Source organism: Barbus barbus (assembly GCF_936440315.1).
Source record: "Barbus barbus genome assembly, chromosome: 11".
Taxonomy (NCBI): Eukaryota; Metazoa; Chordata; class Actinopteri; order Cypriniformes; family Cyprinidae; genus Barbus; species Barbus barbus.
The window spans coordinates 2,476,381-2,495,784 of record NC_136739.1 but is presented as its reverse complement, the minus strand read 5'-3'; the positions used below and the strand labels follow the sequence as shown (position 1 = coordinate 2,495,784).

Sequence of the window (19,404 nt, the reverse complement as noted above, 5' to 3'; positions counted from 1 at the left end):
ACACACATGAATGAAGTGGATTCGAGAGTCTGTCCTGTGGGAAAGCGCAGACAGTTCATGAGGAAATGAAGCACTTTGCTTCCTTTCAGCGTGGCGTGTTACCTCTACTGTAAATGTGACCGGTTAATCTGCAAGCGTAAAAAAATTACTCAATGAGCTCAATTACAAGAGGAATGGATTTCTGCCTGATTTCAAACCGGTAAATAGTACACTCGTTTACTGACAGGAGCTTCTGACCCCAAATGCATTATTTCCACTCCAGTGTAGGCCTACTATCATCTTGACAGTAATGCCATAGTAAATGATTACCATATTAATGCACCATGGTATTTACATGCTTAAACAAGAAGAATTTCCATCCCTGCTGGAAAAACCAACTTGGTTGGATAATAACCGGTTTGAACTGGAGATTGACTGGTCTAAGCTGGTAGACCATCTTGAATCAAGAACAAACCTGGTTTTTGAAACAACTAGTACAGACCTGCTAGAAACCAGCTACCATGTTTCAAAATGGCTACTAGAGATGGTACAACGAGAGATTGTCTTATAATTGGGATATGTGAGGGTCTACAGTACTTGCCATTGGAAAAAGCATAATGGCTAACTGGATCAAGTGAGGCATCTCAGCCAATCATACAATGGCATCTGGTCTACTTCCATGCGTACCGCCAAAGCCTATAGCATTTTTGGCTAAAGGTTGCAGGCTTGCCTTCCAGTGGCATTGGTACAACCATGACACTTGTACAAAAAAATCATGGTATTAGTATGGTACTATGTTCAGAACACAAGGGTACTATAGCACTTTTGGTGTGATTTTAACCCCGGGATACACCAAGCCGACAGTCGGCCATTGGTTTTTGAGTGTTGGTCTTGACACCACATTCTCAGTCACACTTCTTAGAAACCTAAGATGTCAAGACCGTTGCAGTGTCTGAAGAATTGCTCAAAGTCTAGTGTGATTGTTTTTAACTGCTGTGTCTGTGTCACATTAGCAAAATTTTGCAGGCAAAAACAGAAGTCACTTTCAACCCAAGCAGCTTTTTGTTGGTCAAATACGCATACCTATGTTACCGATTTGAATATGTTGCAAAATCTGCAGGAGGAATTTGTCTGCTCTCACCCAAAACTCCTAATGAAAAATTTGCTGAGCAACAATAAATGTGACCGCACCTTGTTTTCCTTCTTTCTTCGTCATTGTTGCTCTCACCATGAAAATTATCTGCTCTACCAGAAGAACAGATATGTGATGAGAAAAGAGCTGATATAATGTATGAGTTTCTCTGGGAGAAGTGCTTGGCCCCCAAGAGCTCCCAGTCTAAGCCACTGTCTGCTAGGCAGAATAAATCATTAATTGGATTGGAAGTCCCTTACAAATAAACAAACACATAACAGTTCTCCTCCACCATCTCCTTGGTTCTTCTGGCACCCAGACGGTTTTTCTCTGCCTTTGTTACAAAAGTTTCTGGCCTTAACTTAGGCGGAGGTCTGAAGGGAGTCCGATGGCTCACCTGGGATCAAACACGCACTCATGATGAATGAGTATAGAGCTAATTTGGATGCTTTCTTTCCATTAATTACCTCCAAGCGTTCCGCTGTCTCCAGCTCCTCAGAGAAGCATTTGATTCACAAACAGTCATTATGGCTGTAATCAGCTATTTTCTCTCTAAAAACACTCATTGTTTTAAGATGCTATGGTTAAAATCAGTAGGCACAGTTGTTTCCTTTGTCATTAAAGTAATCCTGAATCAAGTATAATTTCATGAATGAATATGTTCCAAGAGAATGCTTGACATTTTCCTCAGCTTACCCTGAGCTCTTTGTACTGCTTTCTGCTGAACCTCAAACACATACAGTCCTGTTAACAGTGACATTCAGTCATCCATGGACTTAGATTGCCCCCTAGTGACTCATACCTTAATGAATGAACATCTGCTCTTGCCAGTATCAGGAAAGAATTTGCAAACTGCCTGCTGATTACTTTTTATCAGAGAAACTCTGTGCACACTATTGTTCAAAAGGTTGGGGCATTGTTTTTCTAAGGAAGGATGCATTAATTTGATCAAAAGTGAAAGTTTTTGAAAAAAAAACAATGAAAAAAAGTCTTGGTTTACACAAAAATATTCATCAGCAGAACTGTTTTCAGCATTGATAATATTTTAATTGTTGTTATTTTAAATTGTAATATTTCCAAATATTACTGTGTTTTCATCAAATAAATGCAGCTTTGGTGAGCATAAGAGACTTTCAAAAATGTACACTGCTGTTCTAAAGTTTGAGATCAGCTTTAAAAGTATCTTCTCGTCAAGGCTGCATTTATTTTATCCAAAATACAGGGGGGGGGGGGCAGTAATATTGTGAAATATTATTGGAATTTAAAAATAAGGGGTTTCTATTTGTAATATGCTTTAAAATATCATTTATTTCTCTGATGCAAAGTTGAATTTTCAGCATCATTACTCCAGCTTTCAGTATCACATGATCCTTCAGAAATCATTCTAATATGCAGATTTATTATCAATGTTGGAAGCAGTTGAGCTGCCACCCGCATCGAATGTTATCACTCGATTGAATGGGCGTTTCAGTGGTTATCAGCTCATAGATATGGGCCAGAAGGGACCTGCTGCACCTACTGGTAGGCTGTTATCATCCATCCACAATCCACATGGTTAATCGAGCTGCTTCATATTTTTTTGTGATACTTTTTTTCAGGATTCTTTGAATGAAAAGTTAAAAAAGAACTGCATTTATTTAATATTGAAATGTAATTTTTTTTCTACTTTTTTTTTTTTTAAATGAGATTCGTCGGCGCCCATAGCCTTGTGGGCAGCGTGCCGACATGTAGCACCGTTGTGCTTCAGGCGTCCCGAGTTTGATCCCGGCTCGCGGACCTTTCCTGATCCCATCCCCCTCTCTCTCCCACATTATTTCCTGTCACCTACTGTCCTATCGAAATAAAGGCATAAAACGCTGTTTCCAACATTGTTAATAAATCAGCATATTAGAATGATTTCTTGAAGGATCATGTGATACTGAAGACTGGAGTAATGATGCTGAAAATTCAGCTTTGCATCACAGAAATAAAGGATATTTTAAAGTACCTTTAAATATAAAATCACTATTTTATATTGCAATAATATGTCACAATATTACTGTTTTTTTATTTCTGTCTTTGATCAAATAAATGCAGCCTTGATGAGTCTTCTTTAAAAACATAAAAAATCCTACTGATCTCAAAATTTTGAATGGCAGTGAGATTTTCAAGTAGAAAGATTTATATAGTACTATCTTAAAGCACTCCTATAATCTTTGTTTTATTTACAACTTTTAAAATAAACTAAAAAAATTTAACTAAAAAATATTTTTTAGTTTACTTTTCAAAGGTCTTGCCTGTTAGTCTACAAAAAGCATGACAGTAATAGAGAGCTTTTTCAGCATGGCCAACATTCAACCCCTTCCAGAGAAAATGCTCTTGGTCCAGTGAATGACCTTTTTAGCAACTCCTGTGAAGGTGGCTTACTTTTTATCACCTAATGTGATCTGAGATTGGACATCCATGCTGCCATTTTCTGTCTATACAATGACATCCTCACTGCAGATGTACGATTGCAATCACGACCGAATGGCCATTTGACTGAGATAGATGTATTTCCTTTCTCCATTCTGAGGCAGTCTAAATTGAATGTGTTAATAAGAAGAGATCTTATCTGCTTGTATTGCGCAGGGACGTGTAGGACGGTTCACGGACTCCTGACAGGAAGGCCCATTGTGTTCGGCCACACCACAAGATGTGATGAGATCGTATCCAGTCCTGTGTACAGCGCTGGTGAGCTCTGCACGAGTGTCAGGAGTGTGTTCTGTGTTATCTGTGATAGACTGCTGTTTCTACAGCGTGAGGATGTGAGGTTAGTGTATGTGGAGCAGCAGGAACGGAGAACAAACATCTGAGCTGACTGTTTTCTTCATATGAGGGAATATGGATTTGGTCTTGACAGACTTTATGTTCATGTCTGTTTTGGTTAGACCACAAAGGCAGATAAAAGACAAGGCACCAGGGCAGACAGGGATGCTTTTACTTTTTCTGGCTGGGTTTATTGATCATTGGGCATCATGCAGAGCTCAACATCTTAGGTTGTTTAGAGAGCGGCCTTTCTGTGAGGTGGGGGCAGGCTTTTTGCTTCTAGAAACCACAAATGCTCCTGCAGGACTCCCCAATGCGAAGCTCTGTCTGGATCAGGGCTGTACACACACATTTTTCTATCCTGCTCTAATAAGACCACAAACACTTCTATCGCATGTCCATTTTCTCAAAGGAGCATATAGGTGCGTTCACGGGAATTACTGTGAATATGAGGATCTGACTTGCAAAAAGCGTTTATGTAACTTGTAATTAACATTTTTTGAGACCTCTATGATCGCTGAAACGTCATGCAGAAACACTCAAAATGGTGGTGGTTTGTAATGGATTTAATCAGTTACCTCATAATATTTTTGTGATATTAAACAAACATATAATACATTTTAATGTAGCTACAGCACAGAGTTGAAAAATGAACTAATTTACCGCAAAAAAAAGTTTCTTTTATAATGCATTTGCATACCATTGCTTATTTTATTGGGCTTTTGTCTACTGATTACATAGATTACACTAATTAATTTGTTGCAACAGAAACACATTTGAAGTCATATCATTCCAAGAACATCACAGCTCTGAGTAACATCTTGGTTGTCATCTAGTAATTATGACATGCCATGAACATGAAACGCCTATAGAGTCACCTTTGAGTATATCAGTTTAGCTGTCATGTACATTCTCAAACAGTGGTTCTTTTTTATTATTATTGATTATGTGATATTCACACAATAGCAATAAATTATTCATCATTTATTGATTCTCCCTAATTCCTCTTTTTCATCTTTTAAATGTTCCTTTCCAAAATAGCCTACCGCTTATATATGTTCAGAAAGTTGTCCAGTTTTGTCGACATTCACAAAAAGACCAGTCATTAGTCAGCATTTGACCACTGGATTTACAAAAATGTTTTCAGGTTTAAGGACATTGCATCAACACATTCATTCTTATTTGAATTATCACTCGGTAGGCTATTTAACCATGTATATGTATTATGTATTACTGAGTCTTTGGAAGGCATTTGACTTTCAAAAACATTCAAATTCATGTTATTTCTTATTTGTATATAATTATGCAGGCATTCCCAAACTTTTGTCATCTGAACCTCTTTCACCTCATATATTTACTTCCCCTGAGATTTTAAAAAGAAATATTTAAATCATTAAGTATCACATTTGCATTATTACGGTTCTCTGAGGCTGGTTAATGGTCACATGACATGCAAATAAACAAATAAAATATTTCATGTTTTTAGTAAGTGTTTTGAATTTGAATTTATTAAGGGAAAGCCCCTTGAGATGCTACATCTCATTTTCAAGGGGGACCCAATAGCACACACAAAAAAACAATACAAAACAGCACACAAATAATGCACCAAAAAGATTTTTGCTGAATAAATGAGCTTTCCATTGATGTATGGTTTGTTATGATCAGACAATATTTGGCCGAGATTCAACTATTTGAAAATCTGGAATCTGAGGGAGCAAAAAAATCTAAATATTGAGAAAATCAGCTTTAAAGTTGTCCAAATTATGTTCTTAGCAATGCATATTACTAATCAAAAAATAAGTTTTGATATGGAACATGATCTTTACTTAATGTCCTAATGATTTTTGACATAAAAGAAAAATCAATCATTTTGACCCATGTATTTTTGGCTATTTCTGCAAATATACCCCAGTGACTTAAGACTGGTTTTGTGGTCCTGGGTCACATATGAAATCAGAGGCTTTTCTTCTCTGTATGTGCAGTGATTGTGTGGCAGGCCAACAGGTGCCTGTTAGACAGCTGAACAGTTTAAAAGCAGTCCATGAAAGACTCTGTTCTACCGATGACTGCGCTTGAGGTGAGAATTTGAGATAATGTATACAGTACAGATGTGAAGGCGAAAGAGAAAAAATGATTTCGGAATAGATGGAGTGATTTAGATCGAATAAACTTGATCCCCTTTTGTGACCTGCACAGAATCGAAAATACCAATCATTTCTCTAGGTGGCTCATGTTATCCCCCCCACCGGACTCCCTAGGATTAAATTGATTTTTACCTCCTTTTTTCACCCTCCCTTCTCCCTAAAATTGCAATTTGCTAGTTCAGATGGATTACAAAGAGGAAAATCAGCACTGGAGAGAGACACGATCCACGCTTTCCCACTAGGCACGGCAATAAGAAGTGGAGCACACAACAAAGAGTTGAGCGAAATGAGCTGCGTGATGGACAGCACACGCTCGCTCAACGGGACAAAAGCCTTCATAATGACCAGTTGACAGGCAGACGGCCATTTCCACACACACAAAGCCGTGATGAGAAAAAAGGGATCTGTAACTGTCCTGTCATAGAAACCAGCCCATTGTGGGCTGGAAATGATACGATTTCTTCTCCCGCTATACTCTCCACTCATCCTCACCCTCGACACCCGCACATGAACACTGTTTTTCTGTTTTTTCACCCTTCTTTTGTGTGGCTGGGGACAGGCAGCTGCTTTTCTTTTCTCTTTCCTCCCATGTGGGAAAAGAAAGAGTGAGGATTGAAATAGCGCACAGAAATAGAAATGGGCCTTAAACTGCTTTTACAAAAAGAGTCAAAGCTGAAAGAACGTCTGTTGTTTCCTTATTCATTATGATTACAGTATAATTCAAGATTGACTGACCATCTCCCACCTTTTCACGCTCCTTGTTTTATCCACTTTTGTGTGCTCTCAATGACAAACTAACACTAAAAGAGAGTCATTTCTACACATTCATGTGAATATCTGAATGCTGCTGGCATCTTTGAGTCTTTAGTTGGGTATTCCAACAAGACACAGTTTTATAAAGAGAATAAAAAGCCCATCTGGGCAAACATGATCGTCCAAGAAAGACAGGCGGTCGTTGTATGGCATCTTGGAAAGGTTCAGCTGCATATGCCTTCAGACTGCTACTGTCAAAGCCTTGGCCTGACCCGTCACTTGATGAGCCACCTACTGGCTTTTTAACCATCTTGCCTCCTTCTGTGGCCACGCTCACATCAGCCCGGAGTGTCTGTGTCTGTGCTTTATGGTAGGAATTAAATTCAAACCTCTTTTCTATTTAAAGTACTCTCTGATTCCAGATAGGACGCCGTCCACAAAGCTTATGCGTATTGCATCATCTACTTGTTGCAGGTCCATGCACCGCCTAAATTGGGCATGCACTGCCATTAATCTATTAGCCTATATAAAATAGCTTATTTTAAAATAGCTGTAGGCCTTATACTAAAACAAAATACATTAATCATTTACAAATGATTAACATTTTGCAGATCCTGTGACTTCATCTGTACATACATTTAATGGAATAAGTGTAGAATAAGCAGGAGGCCACTAAGATTTAGCTGCATTATTGACATGTATCCACAAGGAGGCGAAACGCACTATGAAATAAGTATACAGCTGCTAGTATCACAGGCTGATGTTTTCAGGATGTTCTCTAACTAATATCGTGTAAAAGAAACCACTGGTGGGATTGTTATTGAAATCATGTATAGACCAAGGCAATGATATAGAAATTCTGACTGATATGTTTGTCAATTTGGATGTTATGGGCAATAACTCTCATGTAGGCCGGTGTTATGAATTGATACTGTTTTTGTATGGTTTTTTTTAAAAAGGTTTTGAGTCTAAAACTCCACTTTAGTCATACCTAAAGTGTCTTTCTCTGTTCATCTACCCAGGTGAAAAACAAGTGCACTTCCATGATGTACTTAAAGTGCTCTATTTTCACACTAATTTTGTACTTAATATACTAAAAATGCTTAAACTTAAGATCATCTAAGTGTACTCAACTGTGCTATTTTGAGCAAAATAGAGCACTTTAAGTGCATTATGTGCACTTCTTTTTCACCTGGGTAGATGGCTGTTTTCTTCAGTCATTCTGCAGCAATTAATGACAGGTGAGTGATGCTCTCTGCTGTTAGATGTTTAACACGCTGAACAGAGGCTGATCATTTCTACACACATAGACAAGTGTCCTCTTCTAAACTCTGACAACCTATTCTTTGGACAGTCTATTCTTAACAGTTAATCATGAGCCAGAAAATGATATCATGTTCAAAACTGAGTGCTGAATCCAGTTTGTGAGTCAAAAGCAGCTCACTCTTTAAACTGGCCTTCAGGAAATTAAGCTCACTGACATTAAAGGGACAGTTCGGTCAAAATATTCTGTCATCAGTTACTCACCTTCATGTCATTACAAACCATGACCTAATTTCTAATGTGAAGATGATGTTTGGAAGAAGTTTTGGAAAACTTTGTTTGGAAACACAATGGAAGTCAGTGGTCTCCACAGCAACATTAGAAAACAATGGAAAGAAAAAGCATATTTTTCAAAATCTTTTTATATTAACATATAAATATTTCTTAATGCAAAAAGATCAATTAAAACATAATTAGACATTATGAATTTAAATGAAACTCAGAGAAAAGACAACTTAAATTTATATATATATATATATATATATTTTTTTTTTTTTTTTTTTTCTCACAGATGCAACCACATAACAACACAGGGTTATTATAGTTTTGAGCCTCTGCTGTTTTTTTTCAAGCTATTGGTTGTTAGTTTAGTTTTTTATTGGTGTTTTATAGTTTTACCTTTTCTCATTACATTTTAGTTTTAGTACGACTTTATTTGAATTTTTTTAATAAAACAGTGTTTTCTTTCCTTGCGAGGGTGCTAAAAGAAGTAAATATACATTTTAGCCCTTTCCAAATCTGTAATTAATGTTAATTAACTCTGGAATTGTTTCATCCTGTTAATTGTTATTAAATATTTTAATTAATTCTTTCATAATTTTCAAATTCCATGCAAAAGAAATTACTAACTTCAACTGACAACTATTATATATTGTATATCTATCCAACTTACCCGTAAACAGAAGACTGTGATCTTCTAACAGGAACATCAGGCCAATCTGCTGCTGTCCAGAATCAGAGGGTTTGTCTTCGTCTGGCATCTCAGCTGAGACCTGTCCACTATGGGTGACCCTACAGTAGTTGTGAGGTTCCAGTGGTGTAGCTCTCAGCATTACTGAGGCACACAAGCCGTCAAGCTGCAAACCGTGTGAGCGACCCAAACCCGACGGTTTAAAACCAGCCACTCAAAACATCCTGACAACCACATAGCAACGCATGAAAAACCTGTTTGTTTTCTTTTTTCCCCAAAACCACAAAGTTTTGTTGTAATCGTGAGTGTACTCAAAAAAAAAAAGTAGACACTTAACAGTTTCGATTGATGTATAACACTTATTTGTGTGACCAAAATCAACAGAGAATTTTTAGTGTCTTTTGCACTTATCTTAAAAAAACCGAGTTCGTATCGCCGGCGATACAGCCGACCCCAATGGGTTAAAGGCTTCAGGGACAGTTTGTTGATTTCAAAAATCAACTAAATCTGCTGTTACTGACAGAATATTGAGGCTCATTTAAATATACATAACACTTGACATCATCAGTAAGTCAATTAGAGCAGCTTGAGTTCTGTTACATGTACTTTATGCTTCTCTATACCATTATCATCTTCATTTACAGTTTTACATATATCTGTGTGTGCATGTAGTGTCTGTTAAGGTCAGCATCACTGTTAGGAACTGCTCTATGTTAGTTATTCATGAGTGAATCTGTGTGTTGAACAAATCTTTTAATCATTCTTTCACTGAATCATATTGTTCACTAAAGTCTCTTCCTTTTTAAGTGCTTTTTAGTGTAATTTCCTGCCTTCACAAACTGACTGTAGCATAAGTTGTTAAGATTTGACTGTGGCCTTTGAAGAAGCATTTCATTCTGGACGGATACTAACAGTATGTGTTTGAATCTGGTACAGAGACAGTCTTGTTTGTGAATTTATATGTGACCCTGGACACAAAACCAGTCTTAAGTCGCTGGGGTATATTTGCAGCAATAGCCAAACATACATTGTATGTGTCAAAATTATAAATTTTTATTTTATGCCAAAAATCATTAGGATGTTCCATGAAGATATTTAGTAAATGTCTTACCGTAAATATATCAACTTAATTTTTGATTAGTAATATGCATTGCTAAGGACTTAATTTGGAAACTTTGAAGGCGATTTTCTCAATATTTAGAATTTTTTGCAGCCTCAGATTCCAGATTTTCAAATAGTTGTATCTCAGCCAAATATTGTCCTATCCTAACATCAATGGAAAGCTTATGTATTCAGCTTTCAGAAGATGTATAGATCTCAATTTCGAAAAATTGACACTTAAGACTGGTTTTGTGGTCCAAGGTCGGTATAATCATTAGAAAACTGCATTCGCACGCATGCACTTTTAAACCCTTGCAAATCCATATACTGCAATACTCTTCAATGGAATAATGCATTCAGATTGTATATTTGAGAGCCTAATTTTTTTCAAACAATGGCAAACAAGTATTCTACAAGACACAGAAACAGTCCAGCCAATTATTGAAATGTGCTCTAGCAAAATGCTAGAAAATGGGTTCTAGTAAAAAAAAAAATGGACAGTTGGTTCAGTTGAATTATTTAACATAGAGGGAATGAAATTTGTTTTTTTACGGGGTTCAGAGAAAGAAAGAAAAAAATAGTTTGTAAAGGTAAAATAAAATACCCCTGAAAATAACTTAAAAGGTTAAAATCTGGCCCCTTAAAAAAATCTAATTTGCATTAATTTGAATTTGCATTACCATACATGACCAGTAGAGGACAGCAGCTTTCAACATTTGCCCAGTTACCTGGGAAGGTGAGAGCTGCTCAACCTGCTGTTTTATTTTTTGTCAAGGAATAAATGATTGAATTTATTTGAGGTAATTATTAAAAATGCATGCAGCTGTGCTGAAGCCCTTTAATTGGTTTGAAACAGATAACCTAATATACCTAAAACCATGTTGATGATGAGTATTTGTTAAAAAACTATATATAAAGGCAGTTTTGAAACAAGTCAAGCATGTTTATGCAGGAGTGTTCTTATGCTTGTGAAGTCGGATTGCCCCTCCCTTGCCAGTTTTCCTCAGCCCCTTGTTGTTGTGGGCCAGCTGGATGGGTGAGCAGCCCCCAAAACCTCTCAGAGAAGTCAAAGCCTTTGGTTCACATAAGCCAAGAAGTATCGAACTTTTACAAAAGAAACGTGGGACAAAACCCAACTATGCTAAACTCTTCTGTGGCTCAAGACTTTGTTTCCACCCTTCATTCTCTGCTTTTTTTTTTTTTTTTTTCTTTCACCCCATTTTTGAAATTCCCTGTCTTGATTCATGTATTCATTCGTTCTCTTATCATCCTCGTTCTTTAAGTGTACGTTGTTCATTTGATCTCTTCCTGAAGTTGGTGCTGTGTATGTGCTTCATTATCAGAGACAAGTAACAACTTTGCATTTGGAGGCACATGAAAGGCGCGCTGGGAGAAAAGTGAGCTTTTGTGTGGCAGAGAGAGATTGAGAGGGGTAATAGGGGAGGTCACCAACCCTGCCAGTCACGATTAGGGGGCATTAGGGGCTTTTAGCCGAGTTAACACGCTGGTACAAGGGCCTTTTTGTCCGCAGCTCTCTCTGCCCCCATGCCAAGGATAAAAATCAACTCTCTCACCATCCATTTCTACGCCCCCAACTCAGCAGAGAGGAAGAGAGTTTTTGCTTTTGCCTTTGGCATTTTCTTGTATTGTTTTGTTTTTTTGCTTCAACCCTCCACCTTTTCTTTCCTCATTTGATTCCGACTGCACAATCAAAACGGCCATGAATGTAAATGAATCAGATTGAGGATCTTTCTCAGCTCCCAGGACAGACCAGTGTGTTCTCTTTAGGCTTTGGCTCCTGGCTCAGACTGCATCCTTTTGGCTGTTTCTTTCTCTGTTTTTCTTGTTGTGGATTCACGTATAAGTCAGTGAGATGGCAGTTTTGGGCAGCTGTTAAATTTTGGTGTATTGAACTGCAGTCGTGTGGTTATTCATGACTCAGGATGTTAAAGTTTATAGTCTGTGTAATTAAAGGGAATATGCTCTGCACACACTCATTAATAGGAAAACAGCAGAAATGTGTTCACAGTATGTGCTTCCTACACAGAGCCTTGGGGATGCACGTACAATTAAAGGAATAGTTAAGCAAAAATCTTGCCGTTCAAAAGTCTGTAAGGTTGTTTGTTTTTATATAATTTTTCTGCCTATAAAAACATTTGTAGCGATTGTAGTTCTTTTGAACCATGAAATCATGAAAAAATTAAACATGAAAAATATACCATGGTTTCCAAAAAAATATTAAGCAGCACATCTGTTGTTAACATCGACATTAATAAGAAATGTTTCTGAGCACAAAAACGGCATATTAGTATTATATCTGAAGATCATGTGTGTTTTTGAGCGAATCCTGATAAAACAATAACATATGTCAGTTGAGCCAGCACAAGTAGATGCATTCACATGTTCCCTGTATTTTTGCAATTATAATATTCTAGTGAACCAGCTGTCGGCGATGGAGAGCTGGAGAACCCTGGCCATCACGGTCTGTGTTTACGTCCTCCTTAAGTTCTTGCAGGGCGGAGGGGAAGGTGAGGGTTGACATTCAAAGTGATATTTTAAGGATGCTTTTAAACACTACAGCTTGTTTTATTCTGTACAAACCATGAACTGTCTCTGTCTCCCCTCAGGGACATCAGGGTTTGTCAGTAACTCGCGCAGCTTCCTGTGGACTTATGTCCAGCAGTACACCAGCCGTGTGGTGACGTGTGTCTTTTTGCTCACCTGCATGACCTCTCTCTACGCTGGCACCTGGGCCGCCGCACCGAGCATTGACCGTGGAACCTCCTCAGTCAACAACTTGCTAAGATCTGATGATTTTCTTTAATTTTAGTATCACCGTACTTAAATATGATATGCAGTGAAATGGTTGACGACTTTTTTTTTCTTATTTTCCCCTCTTGTTTAAATGTTCATTGATTTCTTTTACCGTTATATTCAGCATGGTACCCACTATTGCTGGCATCATCATTGCCATAGTCTATTTTGTGACGTACTTCAGTGCCTGGTTCGGCCTCATTGTTTTCGTTTGCATGATTCTCTACCTCAGTAAGTGCAGCACAAACACACTTATTTTCATGTTGTGGATGCTGATAGATTAACATATGAACAATTACATAATATTTTTAATTGCTCATATTTATTATTAATTGTTAATATCAGATATTTTTGTTATTAAGGTGATTAATCACAAATTTCTGAAAGTTTGTACACTACTGTTCAAGTTTGAAAATTGTAAGATTTATTTAATGTTTTTTTAAACTTTCACTTATGTTCACCAAAGCTGCATTTGATAAAAAAAAAATAAACAGAAAAATTGAGAAATATTGTTATAACTTAAAATATTTTTTTTTTCTAATTTAATATGCTTTAAAATGTAATTTATTCCTGTGATGCAAAGCTGAATTTTCACTGCAATCTTTATTGTCACATGATCCTTCAGAAGTCATTCTAATATGCTGATTTGCTGCTCAAGAAACATTTAGTATCAGTGTTAACAAGTTTTTTTTTGTGGAAACTGCTTAAAAAGAACAGCATTGGTTTGAAATATTTTATAACATAAATGTCTTTACTGTAACTTTTGATCAATTGAAAATGTACTTACAAAATAAAAGTGAACATTTCTGATCCTGGTATCAGTACACAGCAGTGTTCTCAATAATAGTGTCAGTGTCATAATTCAGAAATTGTTACTGCATGTTTCTATAGGATATGGCAGTCAGCAGGCACATTTTGATATCTAGTTCAATTTTATGTTTGTTTTCAGCTATCACCATCATCACTGAATGGAGGACCAAGTACAGGCGGGAAATGAACACGCAGCACAACATTGCCAAGTCAAAAGCAGTGGACTCACTTCTCAACATTGAAACCGTAAGTGACTAAATGCCATAGCCAAGTTGCCCAAGATTGGCCATGGAGTGTCGTTAACAGTACTAACATTGAAATAATACAAAAATCTGTCTCTATTCAGGTAAAGTACTATAATTCAGAGGGTTTTGAAGTCAGGAGCTTTGAGGATGCTATCCTGAAATATCAGGTAATGGCGATCACTTAGCATACTTGGACTTTATAAGCTGTTGAGTGGAGAGATGCTGAGCTGGATTCTCTTTGTGCTCAGTCATGTGAATTGAAGACCAATGCTTCCCTGGCTCTCCTGAACCAAACTCAGAACCTGATCGTTGGATTGGGCCTGATGGCCGGATCCCTGCTTTGTGCATACCATGTTACAGTGGACAAGTTTCAAGTACAGTAATCACCACTCATAAGATTATAAAATCTATTTTTTTTACTGGTTTTAAGCATATTTTTTGTTGTTCATGCTCTGTTATTTCTATAATAGGTTGGTGACTATGTTCTTTTTGGAACCTACATTATTCAGCTCTACACTCCACTCAACTGGTTTGGCACATGTATCATAGGTAAGCTGTGGACACATTCATTTATTATTTTTCTTATTTACAGTTTTGGCAATTACCAAACTTTTCTGTTTGTTTCTCCCTTGAGTTATTTTGTTTTACGGTTATGTTTTCACAGAATGATCCAAAGTGCATTTGTTGACATGGAGAGCATGTTTGGTCTGCTAACAGAGGAAAAAGAGGTGAGTGGCCACTGTGGACATTTTGAGTCATTTTGTAGTCAAGCCAAAGGTAAATCTTTTATAAGTCAGTAAATCTAAATCAGTTTGCACAGAACAAGTTCTCGTCTTGTCAATTCCTAGAAGCCACATTGCGGCCCATCTGGATTTGCCAGTGTTGGTCTTGTTGACCAGTGAGTGTTGATTTATTGACTCAAGTTACTCCCATCCTTTGGGAACCCTCTCCCCGAAGTCACACAACCAACAGCCGGCCATTCCTCGACACTCCCAGTCCCTTTAGATTCTATTCATATGCAAATAATCTTACTAAAACCCTTATTTGATCTTCACATTTCTTTTTATATATTCGCAAAAGCTGTCGGAGCTAATTTGCAAACTGATTCTTGAATTTGACTTGAAAGAGGCCTCAGTATTTTTGCCATGGTTTCAGTTTTAATGCATTCTTCAGCTTTGCTTAATTCACTGTCAGCCCAATGGCATGCTTTTCTACGTGCCTCCTGTGGCACATGCCAAAATTGCCCTTTCTAATTTCCAGATTCCCCTCTGCTGTAGGTAAAGGATGATGTGAATGCAGGAGACCTGTTGTTCACCGAAGGAAGGGTTGATTTCCAGAACGTGTGCTTTAGCTACACTGCTGGGTGAGTCATGCTAATGTCTATAAGAACTGTTTTGTTGTTGTTGTTGGAGAACAGTGGTTTTGACATCTATATGTTTTTGAGCTAGCATCTTTGAAATTTTGTTTCCTATTTTATCACAGTGATGCCTGGTCAGACAGTTGCACTGGTAAAATGAAAAGGTTCATTTGTAAATATTGTGTACTAAAACATTTATAGAGTAAGAAAGTGTATACAGGAGCAAGACGTTCACCCCTGCTAATGTCTTATTTAACAGGTTGGTCCGTCTGGATCAGAAAAAAAGCACCATCATCCGTTTGCTTTTGCGATTTTATGACGTGCAGGGAGGCTGCATCCTCATCGATGGTCAGGACATCTCCAAGGTCAGGAAACATGACAACAGAGACACTTTTATGGTCAGATGTTAAAAATTCTATAGAATATTTAATAAAATTACCAAAGCAGAATATGTCCGATTTCAGATAAATATTTTGATTTTGTTAACATTTAGTTAGCATTCCAAATCCAAAAGACTTGTGTTCATCTTAAAAACACAAATGAAGATATTACTAATATTCCCCTAATTTGTCCATCTATTGAAAGTTATGTAATTAATGTTTGCAAGCTTCAAAAAGTTTATTTTTCTGCGGGTCTTAGGTCTTAATTCACCCTTTTTAAAGCCTTAATAAGGTCTTCAATCAGAGCAGAGAGTCTTAAATTCAAAATCATGGCATTAAATTTCATGCACTTCAAAAAAAATACTGAGAAGTGTATTCAAGTCCAAATATCTAAACATCCTTAAATCAAGATGCATGTACTTGAGATGCAAAATTAAGATATGAAGTCTTGATTTCTGAGAAAATTAGCAAAATTAAGTGAGTTTATGCATAAAACAAGAACAAATATCAGACAAAATAATTGTCAGTGTTTTATGAAAATTGCTTTTCTCTTTGAATCAGGTTAATTTTAGCATATTTGTTCTTGTTTTAACTGTAAACCCAATTAATTTTGGTCAATTTCTTATATAAAAAGATGCATTTTTGCTTCTCAAGTATCTTGATTTAAGGATGTTTAGACACTGGAACCTTTGCACTGGAAAACAAGATGAAAATATTGAGGAAGAACTTAAGGTACAGTAAAAGTTATTATTTTGAGCGGAGTTATGATAAAAGGAATGGAGATCTATTGGAAGTACAAGACCATATTGGTGTATTGTGTTCCCCTCAACTTATTCCTTAAGTTTTCTCTACTTGGTCATAAAGTCCCTCACCTGCAGAAACCCTGAGAAAGATATTGTAAAATGAATCTATATGAATTCGACCAAGTCATATGAATATGAGAAAGTTTGCAAACCAAAATTCTTTCCAGGATGTAGTGAAGTGAATAAACTGAGTTCACCTTTGCATCACAGGTCACATTGTCACCTATATTTCTCTTCATGTTTTAAAAGTTAACATGATTTTATGCATAAGAGAAGCTGCATATTTTATAGGTCTAGCCTGCAGCTATAAAAAACATTTTAAGATTATACCAGATATCTCTCTCAACCCCACCTGCATGTCTGCTGACCCCAAGGTTGAAAACCTCTAATGTAGGGTTGGAATAGTGACAGGGCTGATGTTAGACGGCAAGAGTGTCTGACTGACGGAAGAGGACGAAGAGCTTGCATTAAAATGTGAAAAATTAATTTCCTACCAAGCTTACGTCAGACGGTCTGCTCAAGAAGAAATCGTCCATGAATTTTAGTCACAATTTGATCTCAGAGTGCTATTGGTAGTGAAGTAATAGCATTGATAATGATTCAGTTTGCCTCTCTGATTAGCCGCAGGAATACAAATGCTTGTACAGCGTAGAGCAGTGTGTAACAGTAGCCTGTTTGAGGTGATGTTATACCAGACCGTACAAGCTGTCACACTGTTAACTACGATGCAGTGACACCAGTGATGTAAGATGCAACCATAGATCATATAACCTCCTCTACACATGACAAGGTTCTAGGAATATGATTTACCATTGCCTCTTTTTTTCCAAGTAAACCTGCCTCCTGTGAATTAATCATAGTGAGAGAGACGTAAATAATGAATATGGAGCTGTAAGCTGCTTTTACTCCGGTGTCCTGGGGGAGACGGTGGCCTCTTGCACAGCGCTGGTCTCTGCTAGAATCACTCTTGGACTCCTGGTCCGATCCAGGACAGAAGCTTGTTACCTTTGCTCACCGGCCTATGTAGCATGGCTTTGCTCCAAAGCATATATTAAGTCTTTCTTTAAAAAACAAAATGACTGGCTGTATTAGCTTGCAGCCTGGTAATCCAATCAGAATATCCGGTGCTATAGGGTTTTTTCATTGATCCGTATTTGTTTGTTGCATTTAATTATGCATGTGGATTTCCCCTATTTTCATATTTGGGTTACCTTTGCTAATGTTAATTTAATGTTCACTTAGTCAATCCTTAAAAACCGTGATAATAAAATAAAACTGTTAAATGTGCTCTTTAGATCATAAAGTACTTTTTATTTAATGAGCCCAAATTCAGTTTTAAAACAATAGTTGTTTTTTTTAGCCTTCTGTTTAGATTTTATTAAGAATATTATAATATAATTTCATAATATGTATTAGTAATTAGCCATAACATGAGTTTTTTTGTTTGTTTTGAAAAAGTCTCTTATGCTCACCAAGGCTGCATTTATTTGATCATAAATACAGTAAAAACAATAATACTGGGAAATATTATCACAAATTAAAATAAGGCTTTTCTCTTTGAATATATTTTAAAATGTAATTTATTTCTGTACTGAAAATCAGAATTTTCAGCAAAAATTACACCAGTCATAATTCATAGTAATCATTCTAATACAATTCTAACATGATAATTTGCTGCTCAAACATTTTTTATTCTTATGAAAGTTGAAAACAGTTCTTCTGCTTAATATTTTTTGGAATAAAAGAGAATTCTAAGTAAAGGTATTAATTTCTTTAAAAAAAAAGAAAATCTTACTGATCCTAAGCTAACACACACACACACACACATATATATATTTTTTGTTTTGGTGCTTTAAAAGCGACACAGTATCTCAATCGAAGTTCAGGAAACATGGTTTATGCAACCTCCTGTCTATTCCTCCTCTTGAGAGAGTTGAGATAATCGATTGGCTGAGAGTGTTTAGAGATGGAAGCTGTGGTTTGTCATTTAAATGGAGGAAGCACTGCTGACAAGCTGTGCTGGCAGAAAGAAGAGGAGATGGAAAGGGAGGGCAAGTAAATAGCTGTATCTGTCTCGTTCTCTCCTACACACTCATTCACAGCCTCTCCAGTATCATGTCAAATCTATGAGAACCACAACCCAGCGTTCAAGCGACCGCTTTCACACTGGCACACGATGGCCACACATTCCTGCTGCGTTAATGTGTTTGGAGCGCAGCAGGAAGCATGAGGTTGGTCAGCATACCAGTACACTCGTAGGGAGTGGATGCTTTCTCACAGTACAGGCATGAGGGGAGATTTACTTTATAGAGCAGCTGTCATCAGTTCAGCATCTCATCCATCTTACTACGGGCCAACTCATTAAACTCACTGGAACATTAGCCTTTGGGCTCCTAAAGCATGAGCTGACAAATGAATAGATCTTTCGCCAAGTATTGCACTATGAAGTATGTTGCGTGAAATTACACAACTGTCCATGAATGTGAAATATTTATTAGACTGAGATGCACTTTTTGACTCTTGGGACTTGTTCAGATAGGCATCAGTGTTGATTTTTAGGTGCTTTGAAATCTAATTAAGATCAGATTTTTCTTAATGCTTCTCAGTCTGAACGATCTTATCAGATTTGATGTGGGATTTTTGCCGTTCGTTGTGCAATGGGTTGTTAGGTCAGGTGTTGCAACAAGAAAACTTGACAGAAATATTTCCAGCTGAAGTCTCACGCATAGTGAACCACGTTAGCGGTGTTACTGTGACAGTCAATGTGTACAAAGGTGCTAACACACAAATCTAATAGTGTGTGTGTGTGTGTGTGTGTGTGCACATGGTATTCATCACGTCCTGGGGACCAAATGTCCCCACAAGG

General features: G+C 37.1%; 1 pseudogene across 1 annotated transcript in view; it reads left to right on the top strand.

Moving 5' to 3' along the window:
- The window catches only part of LOC306877091 (ATP-binding cassette sub-family B member 6-like), a 48,970-nt pseudogene that overhangs the window by 10,247 nt on the left and 19,319 nt on the right, over nucleotides 1–19,404 (top strand). The window contains exons 8-19 of the transcript in view: nucleotides 3,722–3,823; nucleotides 12,565–12,657; nucleotides 12,757–12,958; nucleotides 13,068–13,174; nucleotides 13,893–13,999; nucleotides 14,100–14,165; nucleotides 14,247–14,372; nucleotides 14,469–14,554; nucleotides 14,633–14,726; nucleotides 15,276–15,361; nucleotides 15,447–15,506; nucleotides 15,615–15,720. The product of the transcript in view is annotated as an ATP-binding cassette sub-family B member 6-like (transcript). The remainder of the gene's footprint in view (nucleotides 1–3,721; nucleotides 3,824–12,564; nucleotides 12,658–12,756; nucleotides 12,959–13,067; nucleotides 13,175–13,892; nucleotides 14,000–14,099; nucleotides 14,166–14,246; nucleotides 14,373–14,468; nucleotides 14,555–14,632; nucleotides 14,727–15,275; nucleotides 15,362–15,446; nucleotides 15,507–15,614; nucleotides 15,721–19,404) is intronic.